Genomic DNA, 16,325 nt, shown 5'->3' with positions numbered 1-16,325 from the left:
AAACAATGGGGGTAATCTGCACACAGTGGTAATTATAGCCCCAATATCTTATTAGGCATATCGGATATGTCAATTTGGTCTTTATCTGCTGTTGTCTAGTATTTTAGGTAATGAGGATTGGCTGCGATTCTAAAGTGGAGCTCTAGCGTTGTTGGCTCTTTCACTTTGCCAAGATCCCTGAAGTTTGAACTGGGGGCTCAATGACTACCACAACGCCTTAGCTGGTCCTAGTTTCTAGGAATTTGTATGCCTACCTTCTAATAGAGAAGATCCCTGATTTTAAGAATGGTGCTTCATAGCCCTGTGTGTTCTCTGGCAGTAGCCCTGGGGGTTTGAATTAGTGATCTGCTTGCCAGGCCACAGTGGTTGATGCCTGGGCTAGTTGCATTTTATTAAATATTTTTTACTTTTACCTTCTGTGATGGGAATTAGCTATGATCTTTAAGGATGAAGTTCCACAAGCCTTTGGGTTCTTTCTCTGTGCTAATAGACCTAGGGTTTGAAGTAATCTGAATGCAGCTGCACCATGCTTATCACCTTGAGCCACTGGGCTAGTTGTATTTTGGTGGAACATTTTTAAAACTCTTTACCTTTCTAAGTTACATTTTCCAGGTTCCTAATTGTGGAGCTTTGTGGCCGTACTGGCTTGTCTTCTCTACTAGTAAGCCGGAATTTGAAACTTTCTGTCTGCTACTGTGCTGCACGTACCACATGAACCTCTGGGATGACTCCATATAACTTCAAAATATACGACACTCTGCGTCCCGCGTGTCCTAGGCATGACTACCGACCTCCGGAAGGGGGAGTCTGTCACTGAGATTTGTTATGGCGATATGCCCCAAGAAGGAATTTTGGATCTTCACAGCTGAAGGTGTTAGAGTCCTCGTCACTGTCAGAGGCATGATTAGTGACTACCAGGAGATGTCATCGAGTTCTATGGTCCAGAAGGAACAGGAAAAACAGAAATGTTTTATCATCTGCTTACACGCTGCATCCTGCCGAAATCTGAAGGAGGGCTACAAGTAGAAGTCATATTCATTGACATGGATTACCATTTTGACATGCTTCGACTTGTTACTATTCTTGAACGCAGACTGTCACAAAGTACAGAAGAGATAGTAAAACAGTGCCTTAGTAGACTTTTTTTTTGTATACTGCAGTAGTAGTATTCAGTTGCTTCTCACACTTCATTCTCTGGAAAGCATGATTTGCAGTCACCCTTCACTCTGCCTTTTAATCTTAGATAGTATATCAGCTTTTTACTGGATAGACAGAAATAATGGAGGAGAACGCTTTCACATACAAGAAGCTAATCTAAAGAAATGCACTGAATTTCTTAGGAAACTCCTTAAAGAATATCAGTTAGTACTTTTTGCATCAACTCAAGCCATCATGCAAAAACCTTCAAATCAGATGGAAGGGCCTTCTCATTCAGTGGAACGCCAGTGTAATGCTGATATAGATTATAGAACTTATTTTTGTAAGCCATGGCAAAATCTTGTGACTCATAGGATTTTTTTCTTCAGGAAAGACAGGCCTGATGGTGGCAAGCAAGATTTTGAAATTGTTTCTAGTAACACAAGAAATCACAGTGTTGTGAAATGTTCATTTAATATTGGTGAGTGTGGGGTTCAGTTTCTTCAACTTAGATCTACTTATCACACATACAGTTTCTGCTGGATGGACCCAGGTGCGACTCCTGTCGAGTCTCGGATGTTGATGGGTGGAGTTTTCGATCTTTGGAACATCATCAGCAAAGGACTCAAATACAAATCCACCTATGCAACCAGCTTTTCCTACCTAGGCGCACAACTATGGAACGCATTGCGAAAAGCAGTAAAAACTACGCTCGACCACCTACATTTTCGGAAAGCACTAAAGACAGACCTGTTCAGAAGAGCATACCCCAATGACCCGACATAAAAATACCGGTCACTTGCGACACAACATAACCAAAGACTGCAACGGACATTACCTGACTCTTCTTCCCCCTTTCCCTCTCTAAGTTCCCCCAACTGTTTCCTACCATACATATACCTCATTTATACCACAATATCACTTTGTATTCATTCATACTATGTATTTGTTCAAACCATAATCGGCTAACACTGTTAACGGTTATATGTAAGCCACATTGAGCCCGCAAAAAGGTGGGAAAATGTGGGATACAAATGTAACAAAATAAATAAATAAATTATAAAAGTGGCATTCCATAGCCCTATTTGCCAGCAGACTGGGATATCAACCTGTGATCTGTTAGCATTCTTACCCTATAATGGAGATTTTACATGATCCTAAAAGTGGAGCACCATGTCCCTGTTGACTCTTTCTTTCTGCCAGCGAATCTGGGGTTTGCACTAGTCAGTCAAGGGGAGCACAACCAGAGCACACCTGAAAACAAATGCTGAACCCCCGTAATCCTAGATGCTTGGTGAGTTAGTTGAGCAATTCTGGCCCCATACTTGTCAGTACTAATTTTGTATAGCACTAGTCAAGACCCTGCACTCCAAGCTAAGCTAAATGTATACCAGGCCTTACCTGGACCGTCTCTGTTTCAAGAAAAAGGAGCTGACTCAAATTCTTCAACCTTGCCACGATTCCGATATGGCAGGACACTTCAGAAGAGCTACGACCCTTGATCTATGGTCTCAAAGTTTCTGATGGTCATGTGACAAAATACCTTTCTTCCTGCAATCTGTGTGCCTACACTAAATTGCCCTGGGCAAAACCCACAGGTTTCCTGAAAGCTGTTGCCACACCTCCATTACATTGGGTCAGTAATAGCTTAAACTATCTCCCACCTTCATAAGACAACATGGTTTTCTATGATGTTCCGTTTTGTTCCCTATTGCAGAGGAAACAACAAAAGCCTTGTTTCAGCACATTTTCAGACTCCCTGGTGTTCTCAGCCACATCATTTCCAGTCAAAGATTTACAGTTCTTTTTCTTTCTTTTGTCAGACTACCTGCTGACTACTGGATATTGAGCCCTCACAGCCTATCAGTCTTAGACAGATGGGCAACATTAGTGAAACAATCAGATACAAGAGCAAGCCTGACATGCTTTCTCAACCATCACCAGACTGAGTGGGTTGAACTTTTAACATATGTCAAGTTAGCATACAATAAGCTTTCTTCCACCCACAATGATCCATTTTTTGAACTATGGGTTTCATCCAAAGCATAATCCATCCATAAATACCAGCCCTTTCATCTCCATGGCTTCAAGTGGTGTCTAGAAACTGCACTAGATCTGGAGGGAGCTAATGGAGCAATTGAACATTTAAAAAGATGGCCATCAAATGACAAGGCAAGTAGAAATAAAGTGAGCAGTATATCTATGCACTTATTTGGTTGTTATACATTTTATTTCTGTACTGTTTTTGTTTTATGCTATACTGTGGGGCTCATTTTCGAAAGAGAAAACCATCTAAAAAGTGGCATAAAGCAGCATTTGGATGTTTTTCTAGCCAAATTGGTATTTTTGAAACCCATTTTCCAGATATTTTTCTATGCTGTTCATCTGCATTGCATCCAAATCTCAAGGGGGCTTGTGGGGGGGGGGGGGGGCTTGTTAAGTGTGGAATTTGGGTGTTCCTAAGATCTGGATATTTTTCAACCTGTTTTAATAACAACTGAGCCACAAAAAAGTGCCCTAAATGATCAGATGACCACTGGAGGAATAAAGGAATGACCCCCTTACTCCCCCAGTGGTCATTGACCCCCCCCCCCTCCAAAGATGTGAAAGAAACACTGCATACCAGCCTCTGTGACAGCCTCAGATGTTATGGCCAAGCCTATTAGAGCAGCAAGCAGGTCCCTGGAGTAGCCTAGTGGTCAGTGCAGTGTACTATGGAGAAGAGGACCCAGGAGCACAAACAGCAAAGGAGATACAAAAGTCCCCCCCCCAAAAAAAACAAATGGTGTGGTGCAACAATTTATTTTAATATCAATGATTCATAGTAGGTATCGATGACTCGACTCGGGCCGTGTTTTCGCCACAAATGCCTGCCTCAGGAGTCAATACCAAATGGTATCACCTTGATCTGTCAAATTATATCAGGGCTCATAAATGAATGCACCAATGTAGCATCAATGTATACCTAAAATATTTAGACAAAAGTTCCCACAAGTTCTTACTCTTCAGTGAATTTTACCCTTGTCTTCAATAGATGCTGTATTATTAGACTCTCTAGTCCTTATGTTTACAATTATCATCTGTGGCTGGTACGTTTTTATTTGTGGGAACTTTTGTTTAAATATTCCACCCCCCCCCCCCCCCATTTACTAAGTCGAGCAATAACGCCAACGCAGCCCATTCAAAGTGAATGGGCTGCATCGGCATTACCGCACTGCCAGCCGCTAGCGAGGCTTAGTAAACAGGGGAGGTTTATGTTTATTTATTTAGTTTTCACTTTAATGAACAATAATTATATAATTAATTGTTTCTTATATATATCTTTTTACATATGATATATGTATATGACAGTATTCTTTAATACGACCCCTATATTTATAATTCATTTTTATTTCCTGCACAGCATACATTTGCTTTTATACTTGTATTTTTGTATTTTTATATTTGTATTCACATATCATTATGCAGTGTTACAGTGTGTATATGTTGTCTCTTGCAGAGATAATTTTTTCGACTTCTGAGGCAGGCACATATGGTGCCAAAACGCAGATCTGCGTCGAGTCATTTTTAATGAATCAGCTATTTAGGAACTACATTGGTCTACCTCCTTCTTTTTGTTTTTTTTTGTTTTTTTTTTGTTGTTGCTTGTGTTTTGTTGTAAGGGAGGCACCTCTACTTGTTCTGATCCATTTTTTCCTGACCACAGTGGAACTTGTGCATCTTAACGGTTCTTGTAATGAGTAAATTTAAATTATATTCATGGAATGTTAATGATCTTAATCACCCCATTAAGTGTAAGAAGGTGCTGAGTTAAAAAAAAAAAACAAGGGCTAATATTTGTCTATTGCAAGAGACCCATTTATCCCAGACAGAGTCTTATAAATTACAACAGGGCTGGGTTACTCATTTTTTTTTTGAGCCTGCAGAATATTGTGCAGCACTGCCTGATTAATGCCAGGCAACCCCCCTGTGGAAATATTTTTCAAATATTTCCGCTAGCACCAGAAATGCCACGTGCTGGAGGTGGAACTACTGCTGGCGTCCGTGTTGGGCCAACAGTATTTCTGGATTGCTGCGCGGCAAGCCTGTTGCCTTGTGGCAATCCTTTAGTAAAAGGGCCCCTAAATCAGCTAATAAGTATGTCAATCTCGCTCGGACCCCCAGGGGAGATGGATTTTGATTACTTTCACATTAAATGGCAAGGAGTTCACTTTAGCCTAGTGGTTAGTGCAGTGGAGTTTGATCCTGGGGAACTGAGTTCAATTCCCACTGCAGCTCCTTGTGTCTCTGGGCAAGTCACTTAACCCTCCATTGCCCCTGGTACAAAATAAGTACCTGAATATATGTAACCCACTTTGAATGTAGTTGCAAAAATTTCAGAAAGGCGGTTTATCAAGTCCCATTTCCCTTTCCCTTTAATCAACATTTATGCCCCTAATAGTAATGCGTCCCCTTTCTTCCAAATCATAGCTGCCCTCATAACAGAACTATCCCATATGTTTCTCATCATAGCAGGAGGCTTCAATAAAGTTCTAGATCCTTGATTGGACTGCCTAAGTCCTACCCTCAAGATATCCATATCCTTTTAGACCCGTTTGGGCTTGTTGGAGAATATTGAATCTGGAGGGCCAGGAATTTACATTTCAATCACCCTCTCCATCAATCCTTCTCTAAGATTGACTTTTTTCTTACTTCCAAAGATCTTATTCAGTTAATTGCTGAGGTATGTATAGATTTCCCAAAATTATCTGACCATGGTGGGGTATCTCTTACTATGACTGGGATAGCACAAACTAGCCCCTGACCACTATGGCAGTTCAACAGTGGTCTGTTACATGAACCCACTTTTTTTTTTATCCTATATTGAAAAGAGCTGTGAGGAATACTTCTCTCTAAATCTGATGGCACCTGTATCTGAATCAGTTTACTGGGAAACCTTTAAGGTAACCATCTCGGATGCCATTATAACATATACAGCCAATGAGAACAAGCAGAGGCAAAAGAAATGTGTGCTATGAAGTTCGAGATTAGATCTTTGGAGAGGAAACTTCAACTAAATTGGGATAATCTTGCTCTTCAAAAGCTCATAAGGCTCAAAATCTGGCTCAGAGAATCAAAGAATACCTCTATGGAATAATTCTTGCCTTTGCATGGCTCAAAAAAAGATTTTTTGGTGGGACTGAGCTTGCTGTGACATCTGGACTTACTCTTCTTTCTCAGGGCAAGTTATTCTCTTTCTCTAACTTGAGGAAAATGTATGGAATATCCTTTTATCATTGTTTCAAGTGGCTTCAGCTTAAACATTTACTTAGCTCACAAGTCCCTAATATTGGTGCACTGCCATCAGTGCCTGGAATTTTCAATTTTTTACAAAATCATCAATATCTTGGCTTCTCTGCATCACTTCTGCATAAGCAGCTATGGTCTTGAGTCTGTCTACAGTCCTCTAAGGGATTGATTGATGTATGGAGCAAGGAATTAGGTATGCCCACTACAGAAACCCAGTGGTCTCAATTTTGACTAATGTCTGTTAGATGTGTATGAGGTCTGCTTCTCTTACTCAATCCATATTTTATATTACACACATACCTTGCAAGACAGCACCTACAAGTGATTTAAAAAATTTTTTTTCTGTAAATCCTGGTGCCCAAGTAGGGCATGGAAACCCAATATTCTATAACACTATCAGGCTTATTTTTGAAAGAGAAGGACGCCCATCTTCTCACAGGGTCGCCCAAATTGGCATAATCAAAAGCCGATTTGGGCATCCTGAACTGCTTTCTGTCACGGGGATGACCAAACTTCACGGGGGCGTGTTGGAGGCGTAGCGAAGGCGGGACTGGGGCGCCCTTTATATAGAGTCCTTTATAGAGGAATAGTTGGGATGGTGCCCAATTTAAGGCCAATTTTTGGTAAAGGACTAGTCTTCCCCCCTACCCAGAAAAGAGTAGTTTTCTCAGTATTTAATTTAAGAGAATTAGCAGTCATCCACTACAACTGAAACAAACTAAAATGTATTCAAAATAATTAACAAATGAAGTTGAAACTGGAAATACTATCTGCACATCAGCTGCGTAAATATCATAATATCCTGTTTGAGATCCATAAATATCAATTCAGTTCCTAATGAAATGAAAATAACAAAAGTTAAGTAAAACGAGAGACAGCAGGGAGCACTGTGGAACTCCTCAGCCCAGTAACTACATAGCATCTGCTCTTCAAAAAAAAATGTGGAGAACTGAGATCTCACTAATCCAAAAATCGTGACTCTAGTTTATGCACCAACAAATCATGATTTACTAGGTTGAAGAGTGCAAACAAATCTAATTGCATCACCTCACCAATGGTGTTTTTGTCTCATCCAGTATGTATGTAATTCATTAAAAAGAGCTAGTAATCAAGTTCCAGTGCTGTAAATCTTATGGAACCCAGATCGCATTATATTTATTTATTTATGAACATTTATACTCCTCTTTTTTCCACATGAAGCAGACTCAAAGTGGCTTACAATGCACAGGTGAATCAGGGGCGTATCTGGACTCCGGCGGTAGGGGGGGCCAGAGGGAGGGGGCACATTTTAGCCCCCCCCCCGCCATTGTCAGAGCCCCCACAGCCACCAATGACTCTCTCCACCCCCCTCCCGCCGCCAACCCTCCCCCGCTGCTGTTGCTTACCTTTGCTGGCAGGGGGCCCCAACCCCCGCCAGCCGAGGTCCGCTTCCACCTGGCGCTGCCTTAAAAACTACTTCTTCAGCCGGTGGGGGACCCCAAACCCCCGCCAGCTGCCCCGAGGTGTTTAAAATTCATCTTCGGCCTCCGTGGCCGTGCTGCTGTTGATAGGCGCTGTTGAATCCACTTCGGAGTCTGACGTCGTACGTTGTACGTGCTGCGACGTCAGACTCCGAAGTGGATTCAACAGCGCCTATCAACAGCAGCATGGCCACGGAGGCCGAAGATGAATTTTAAACACCTCGGGGTGGCTGGCGGGGGTTTGGGGTCCCCCGCCGGCTGAAGAAGTAGTTTTTAAGGCAGCGGCAGGTGGAAGCGGACCTCGGCTGGCGGGGGTTGGGGTCCCCCGCCAGCAAAAGTAAGCAACAGCAGCGGGGGAGGGTTGATGGCGGTAGGGGGTCCAGGGCAAAATCTGCGGGGGCCCAGGCCCCTGAGGCCCCACACAGATACGCCCCTGGAATCAATTACAATTACATTAGATAGGGGAGAAGGAACAGGGTAAGAAGGAAAAGGGAAAGGGAAGAGAGACCAAAATGGATGGTGGTAATCCAGATGCTGAATGGACCAGAGTGGTACGAACAGTTCTTGGCAAGGTGATCCACAATTGGGAACTGTAGCAATACCCAGTAAGCGCAGACGAAGCGCAGAAGAAACAGCAGTATGCGGCCTGGAGTGTGGTAGTGGTCACCAGAGGCAGTTCATATGCCAGTTCAGAGAGGCCTTCTGACGGCAGGTGAAACCACAGATCTCACACTGTAGAGGTTTCTCGCCTGTATCCAACAAATTAAATTTATCTAGGTGATCTTGAAGTTGGAATACAAATAATGCTTCAGAAATCTTTGCTACAAAAGGAATATAACACTTGGTCATTATTTGGAGCAAATATCCACACATTTACAGTCTTTCAAGACAAGATTTAGAATTACTGTGCTGATTTCCTCTGAGAAACAAACAGCAGAAAAAATTATGTTAAAGAAGGAGAATAACCAATATAATCCTTCAAAAGGAAAAATATTAACATATTTCAGGGGTAGGGATCCGAGTCACAGGAACTGTTGGAATGTTTTTTTAACATATTTGACTAGTAATTCTTCAAGTGTGACAAACTTATGCCAGCTACAATCGTTGAACTAGGGTTACAACCTCTTCTGTTTCAAAGGCTCCCTGCATGGCTAACTGATTAAAATACTAAGGTAATCAGATGCAAAAGTACCTGTTGATATGAGGATTTAAAAGATGGAGTTTTTACTAAGGAAAATAAATCACGTTTCTCATTACCTCCTTGACATCCTTTTAGAATAGTACAATTTGTTAGCTGATCAAATGTTATTTTTGTATAATCTGATACTAGATCTCCAACGTAGTTTGTCATTTTAAAGAGAGGTTTGCAGCCGAAATCTCTCTGATTTCCTACAATCACATTTCAGAGCAATCAGTGTCAAATTATACCAAGGAGAGTAAGATGGGCTTTGTTTAACTCAGTTTAAAGGAGCTGAAAAAGCTGCAATCTGAGCTAATTCAGTATTCCAATAGGTTAACATACCTTGAATATGCTCTATAAATGAAAAGATCGTAGTGACTTGAGAACAAAAAGACTCTATCAAAATATTTTCTCAGCCATTTACCTTTTTGATGCTTCCCATTTATTTCCCATTCCTTCGACAAATTATCCTTCCATATGACTTGCTGCATTCTGCCTATCCAAAAAGAAGGAAACCAATGGAGTACTGGGATGTGCCCTCAATCTTTCCCGCAACAATTCATGACAGTATCAAATGTTGCCAATAAATCAAGAAAAAACAGCCATTGGTCCATTCCCCTTATCTATTGCTCAGTACACATCACCCATCAATGACACAAGCATAGTTTCCACATTACAGTACTTTAGAAACTCTGACTGAAACCTGCTCAGCACAGAACCTGACTCCAGAAAACAATTCAATGATTCCTCTACCATCTTCTCCAGTAACCTTAACAGGAAACACAAACTGGACACTGGATGATAATTACTTACACCCATTAAATCCACAGACAATTTCTTTAGTAAAGAATGTATAACTAAAAATTTCAACAACTAAGGCAATACCTCTTCACTCAATGTTCACCAGTAATAACAGTCGATCAATCACACTCAACCCAACTGGTTTAACTAAGGCATAGGGACGAGGTCAAATATATGTTGGTATTTGCAGATCTGATATTAATTCTATTAGCTGCTAAGTTTCAGCGTGCTTGTCTGACATTGCTGTCTGGATGTCTCAACGCCACCTAAAATTAAACATGACCAAAACCGAGCTTCTCATTTTTCCCCCCAAACCCACCTCCCCACTCCCCCCATTTTCTATTCTCCCTGTCTCCTCAGCTCGAAACCTTGGGGTCATCTTTGACTCTTCTCTCTCCTTCTCTGATCATATCCAGCATATCGCCAAGACCTGTCGTTTCTTTCTTTACAACACCTGTAAAATCCACCCCTTTCTTTCCGAGCACTCTACCAAAACCCTCATCCACACCCTTGTTACCTCTCGTTTAGACTACTGCAATCTGCTTCTTGCTGGCCTCCCACTTAGTCACCTCTCCCCTCTCCAATCGGTTCAAAACTCTGCTGCCCTTCTCGTCTTCCGCCAGGGGCGCTTTACTCATACTACCCCTCTCCTCAAGTCGCTTCACTGGCTCCCTATCCGTTTTCGTATCCTGTTCAAACTTCTTCTACTAACCTATAAATGTACTCACTCTGCTGCTCCCTAGTGACTCGTCCTTCCCTACACCCCTTCCCGTGCACTCCGCTCCATGGATAAATCCTTCTTATCTGTTCCCTTCTCCACTACTGCCAACTCCAGACTTTGTGCCTTCTGTCTCGCTGCACCCTACGCCTGGAATAAACTTCCTGAGCCCCTACGTCTTGCCCCATCCTTGGCCACCTTTAAATCTAGACTGAAAGCCCACCTCTTTAACATTGCTTTTGACTCGTAACCACTCGCCTCTACCTACCCTCCTCTCCTCCTTCCTGTACACATTAATTGATTTGATTTGCTTACTTTATTTTTTGTCTATTAGATTGTAAGCTCTTTGAGCAGGGACTGTCTTTCTTCTATGTTTGTGCAGCGCTGCGTACGCCTTGTAGCGCTATAGAAATGCTAAATAGTAGTAGTAGTACTAGTAAGTCAAAGTGATTCCATGTTTTGCTTACCCACCTCTTCTGACAGTACTGCATGAATCCCAAATTCTTCATCTCGCAATAACAACCTCATCTCTTCCACCCAATACCACATTTTCACTACCAAATCCAGATTGCTCCAATATCACTTATCTGCATTTTCCTCCACAACAGCTCCAATTTCATCAATACTCTCTAAACCTCATAGAACACCAAGGTTCATTCATATCAAACTAGCCATTAAGCCCATAAAAACGGGCAAGTATTGCAGCCCTCCTCTCTCCCCTGGCCTCAGCCCGTCCACCGATCCTCCCCCCCCCCCATATCCAGCGACCCTCCTCTTTCCCTTGGCCTCCCCCTCCCCCCATGTCCAGCAACCCTCCTCTGTGCCCTGCTCTCACCCCAAGTCCAGCAACCATGGCCTCTCCCCCCTGCCCTCCCCTCATGTCCAGCTACCCTCCTTGCCACCGCTCCCTCCCTCTTCCGTGCCAGGCCCCCTGCACTGACCTGAAGCGCTTCCACACGGAGGTGAGAGGCGCTGTCAGGTCAATGCAGGGGGCCCGGCATGGAGGGGGGGAGGGAGCGGCGGCAGGGATGGGGGGAGGGGGAAGGTTGTTTCGCACGATGTTCCTTTCCAGGCGGCAGCGGTGGCGTCCAACAATTCGACTCCACTTCCCTCTCTGTTCCGCCCTCTGACATCATGATGTCTTGACGCGAGGGCGGGACAGAGAGGGAAGTCTGTACTGAGCATTTGCAAGTGAGTATGGTCACTTGCCGTTTATATGTTTGATAAGGGGAGGGGAGTTATCACGCTGCCTTAGAGCAATAACCCACTTTATTTGCCTCTTCATGCGACTTAAAGGGCACTAACACAGGTTGTCTTGCCCTAACACAGCGCAAGCATGGGGTATGTCGTAATGAGTTGAAAAACCTGCAAATGCATGTAAAGCACCTCATTACTATGCAAATACACTTCTGCAGCTTGCAGTGTGCGCCTGGTGCACACTACAAGCCACGGTATGGCCAGTAAAATATCCCCAACTAAAAGCTGGGGCTCTTTTGCCACCAGGGAGCATCAGACTGCCACTCCATGGCACAATATTCCTGGGCTCTGCCTTAAGGGAGCCGGCAGTCTGATCTTAAGCTGCTGGCTATAGGGCCTCCCAAGGGTGAAAGCCCATCTTGGGCCTCCCTAAATCCATTACCCCTTTCCCCCATCCCCCCATTGTGCAGCATCTCCTGGTGCTGGCCCCCCAACCGGGATGGCTCCCCTAGGGGGCCAACCTGCTACAGTGGCACCCCCCAACATAGACCCCTCCCCCAAGCCTTCCTCACCCCTCCCTCGCCCTCCTGAAGGTCCCCTGGGCCTACCTGCTGGCAAATATCTCTGGTGGCAACAGTCCAGGCAGGAGCGATCTCCAGTTGCTCCTACCCTATCCTATCCCTAGCAGTAGTTTTGTGGTACAACCACTAGGGGTCATCTTTCCATATTTGAGGGGAAAAGTAAGTCTGGCCACTACTTAATGATTCAGACAGACACAGTCCAGTCTCACAGAGAAGCAGGTGTCTTGTCACAGTTCTTAGTCAGGAGTGATGTTTCAAACACAGAAAAATAGCCATGCTTAAAAAAAATGCTTTAAAACTATTAGGTCTGACATTCAGCCGGCGTCTCTGGCATTATATCCAGAAATTCAATGCCGGACTATGTCCAGGCTCCTGCATTGAATTTCCGGGTATATGGACCGGCATAGGACTGAATTTTGGGGCCCTTTTACTAAGCCGCAGTAGTGCTACCACACGGGCAGCGCATGGCTAAACAGCATTACTGTGGGGTGTACCCAGGCGCCCTATGGTAGTTTCGCGTTTGCTGCATGGCGTTTCCCGTTCCAGAGTAGGGAGTAATGTGATCAGCAGAGTTCTTCCATTAAAAAAAAACAGCAGGACGAGGAATATAATGGAAAAGCAATCTTTATTCTTCAGGACCCGGCACAGCCCTGTGGTATACGATCCTTCACTTTTGCGGTGTTCCTCCACTATTTCCCATTCCAGAAAATATTTTTCTATTTTTGTAGCATGGGGGCGTGGTAATCAGCCATCGCTGCATACTGTCCAATTACCAGGGCTCAGGCAGTAAATTGCCACGTGACAATATTTTTATTAGTGCATGGCCATTTATGACTTCCATTAAAAATAATGGAAATTCTGGCTGTGATAACAAGTGGCCTCGGCATACGGCAATTTCGCTCCCACACTACCGCAAGCCACTTTTTTTTGCCGCAGCTTAGTAAAAGGACCCCTTTATATGGTCCTCTTTATGTTGTTATCTTAGCTGGTTAAGGGCCGAATGTTGGCACCTAACCGGCTAAGTGCCGACTGCACCCTGGAACGCCCCAAACTAGTCGGTTTTGGTTTGGCCACTAACCGGGCATTTTTCACGGCACTATCCATTTAAGTGCCACTGAAAATGTCTAGTTAGCTCCGGACAGGCGATTTAAACAGACAGGAGGAGCCTCTCCTTGCTGTTTCCATCATTTTAAATATCAGGCCCACTGAACTCTAGTTATTAAAATATCCACTGGCCTAAACTATAACTCCACTGCAACCTCTTTACTACAGTGTAATAAAAAATACATTTTAAATAATAACCTCTTTAATATTGCAAATTAAAAAAAAATACTGCTTCACAGAAATGAACCTTAATTAACCCTTTGAAGCTATGGGCTCCATTAACGTTGATACCACACATTTGGAAAATCCCAGAAAACAGCATCAAAGGCAACCTCTGCTTCAGATACTTATACCTGGCATACTTTTTAGAAGAATTAATAAACATCTATTCTCTTTTTTCAAAAGACTTTTGCCATAGGCAGAGTGTGGGAGAAACCCTTTTGCAAATTAGTTTCTATGATATTTAATGGGGCTGTACAATATGAGTACATTAAACAAGACACATTTTAGGAAACATCTTTCTGCAAGGCAGAACTTGAGATTTCTTTTCTCTGAATTGAGACCGACAGCATGGAAGCATTTTGGGCTGCAGCCAAGCAAAACTGCACTAAAGCCACCCCAGCATTAGATAACTAGTCTATGCTCCCTACAAGATACAGAATATAGTTTTAAGTTTCCATTGTTTTCTCAGTCTTGGGTTAATAATTTTTTTAATCTTTCTAAGCCGATACTGATAGGCATGTGGAGAAGGATTGGGATCACGCAGGCTCTTTAATAACTCTGGCTCACCAGATCTGCTCATAACTTGCCTATAGCTTGGTATCACCTACCAGTCTGCTCCCCACCTCACTGCACCACATAATCCCTCCTTCTGGCTATGTTTCTATTGTCCTTTGATGTCAACCTGTTGTGCCGTTGCTAAAAGCAGCAGAATCATCAGGGCTAGTATTAGTTATGTCTATAGTTCAGGACCATAGCTATGGTAATGGAAACAAAAACAGATTCCAATCACAAACCAAAATAAAAGTTCAAAGTGTTTATTGGTAAAACTGCAACATTTGGGGGTCCTTTTACAAAGGCACGCTAGCATTTTTAGCGAATGCTAATGATTAGTGCACGCTAAATGCTAGAGATGCCCATAGGACTATATGCAAGTAATAGATGTCCCAAACAGTTATATCTAAAGCAGGAATTCACAGCATATCATCTAATGCGTCTAATGCATGGGGATAATCAGATTAGAATGCTTCCCACAACCATATGAACAATGTTGTTCCCTCGCACAGGCGAATTGGTGTGGAGCAAATCCTCATATAAATCCCCTTACTTCTTTTTTCTTTTTATCGATATACATTCATCTTTTATATATCAAAACTGTGCAAATTCACATCAATAAATATATACATCCTTTTTAAACAGTCACTTATCTGTAAAAGGCAGCGATTTAACAGTAACAGGGAACCCCCGCCGACATGGCCAAGTTTCGCATAAAGCTTTATCAAGGAAGAGGCTCACTGCAACACAAACCAAATGCATATTACTGCTCACAATAAAACAAAAACAACCATCATTTATTCTACTTTAAAGTAAACTTCTTACCGTTTCATCCTGCATCTATCCATTTTTTGAAATACAGGGATAGATGCAGGATGAAACGGTAAGAAGTTTACTTTAAAGTAGAATAAATGATGGTTGTTTTTGTTTTATTGTGAGCAGTAATATGCATTTGGTTTGTGTTGCAGTGAGCCTCTTCCTTGATAAAGCTTTATGCGAAACTTGGCCATGTCGGCGGGGGTTCCCTGTTACTGTTAAATCGCTGCCTTTTACAGATAAGTGACTGTTTAAAAAGGATGTATATATTTATTGATGTGAATTTGCACAGTTTTGATATATAAAAGATGAATGTATATCGATAAAAAGAAAAAAGAAGTAAGGGGATTTATATGAGGATTTGCTCCACACCAATTCGCCTGTGCGAGGGAACAACATTGTTCATATGGTTGTGGGAAGCATTCTAATCTGATTATCCCCATGCATTAGACGCATTAGATGATATGCTGTGAATTCCTGCTTTAGATATAACTGTTTGGGACATCTATTACTTGCTTGGATGACTAGTCCCCACAGTGTGCTATTTGGTGATATTTAACATAGGACTATATGGGCATCTTTAGTGCTTAGCACGTGCTTATTTTTAGCGCACGCTAAAAACACTAGTGCAGCTTTACGTAAGTACATAAGTATTGCCATACTGGGAAAGACCAAAGGTCCATCGAGCCCAGCATCCTGTTTCCAACAGTGGCCAATCCAGGTCACAAATACCCGGCAAGATCCCAAAAATGTACAAAACATTTTATACTGCTTATCCCAGAAATAGTGGATTTTCCCCAAGTCCATTTAGTAACGGTCTATGGACTTTTCCTTTAGGAAGCCGTCCAAACCTTTTTTAAACTCCACTAAGCTAACCGCCTTTACCACATTCTCTGGCAACGACTCCTTGGTAATTGATAACAAAGATAGCCCAACATGGCCGTGTTTCACCTTCATATGCATTTACCACCGAATTCTTTAAAAAGTGCTAAAAATTGCATGGGCAAATTTGGGCACGTGCCCAATTTATGTGTGCAATTTAATTGAATAACGTGCTAATTAGTGCTGTTAATTGGCTTTTTAACAAGCAATTATTGGCACTAATTAGATTTATTTGAAATATTTGTGCGTAAATTTAGGCATGGGATCCACACCTAAATTTTATGTGCGAGTCAATAAAGGGGGTGTGGGAAAGGGAGGTTCATGGGTGGATCAGGGGCATTCCTTTAAGTTACACCTGTAGTTAGAGAATAAGTGCATCTGTGCCT

General features: G+C 42.6%; 1 pseudogene; it reads left to right on the top strand.

Annotated features, from left to right (window-relative positions):
* Positions 1-914: 914 nt before the first annotated feature.
* Positions 915-16,325, top strand: part of LOC115464746 — a 53,957-nt pseudogene continuing 38,546 nt past the window's right edge.

This window comes from Microcaecilia unicolor, chromosome 3 (genome assembly GCF_901765095.1).
Source record: "Microcaecilia unicolor chromosome 3, aMicUni1.1, whole genome shotgun sequence".
Lineage (NCBI taxonomy): Eukaryota > Metazoa > Chordata > Amphibia > Gymnophiona > Siphonopidae > Microcaecilia > Microcaecilia unicolor.
Note: the sequence above shows the minus strand (reverse complement) of the source record. Positions and strands in the feature narration are given on the sequence as shown.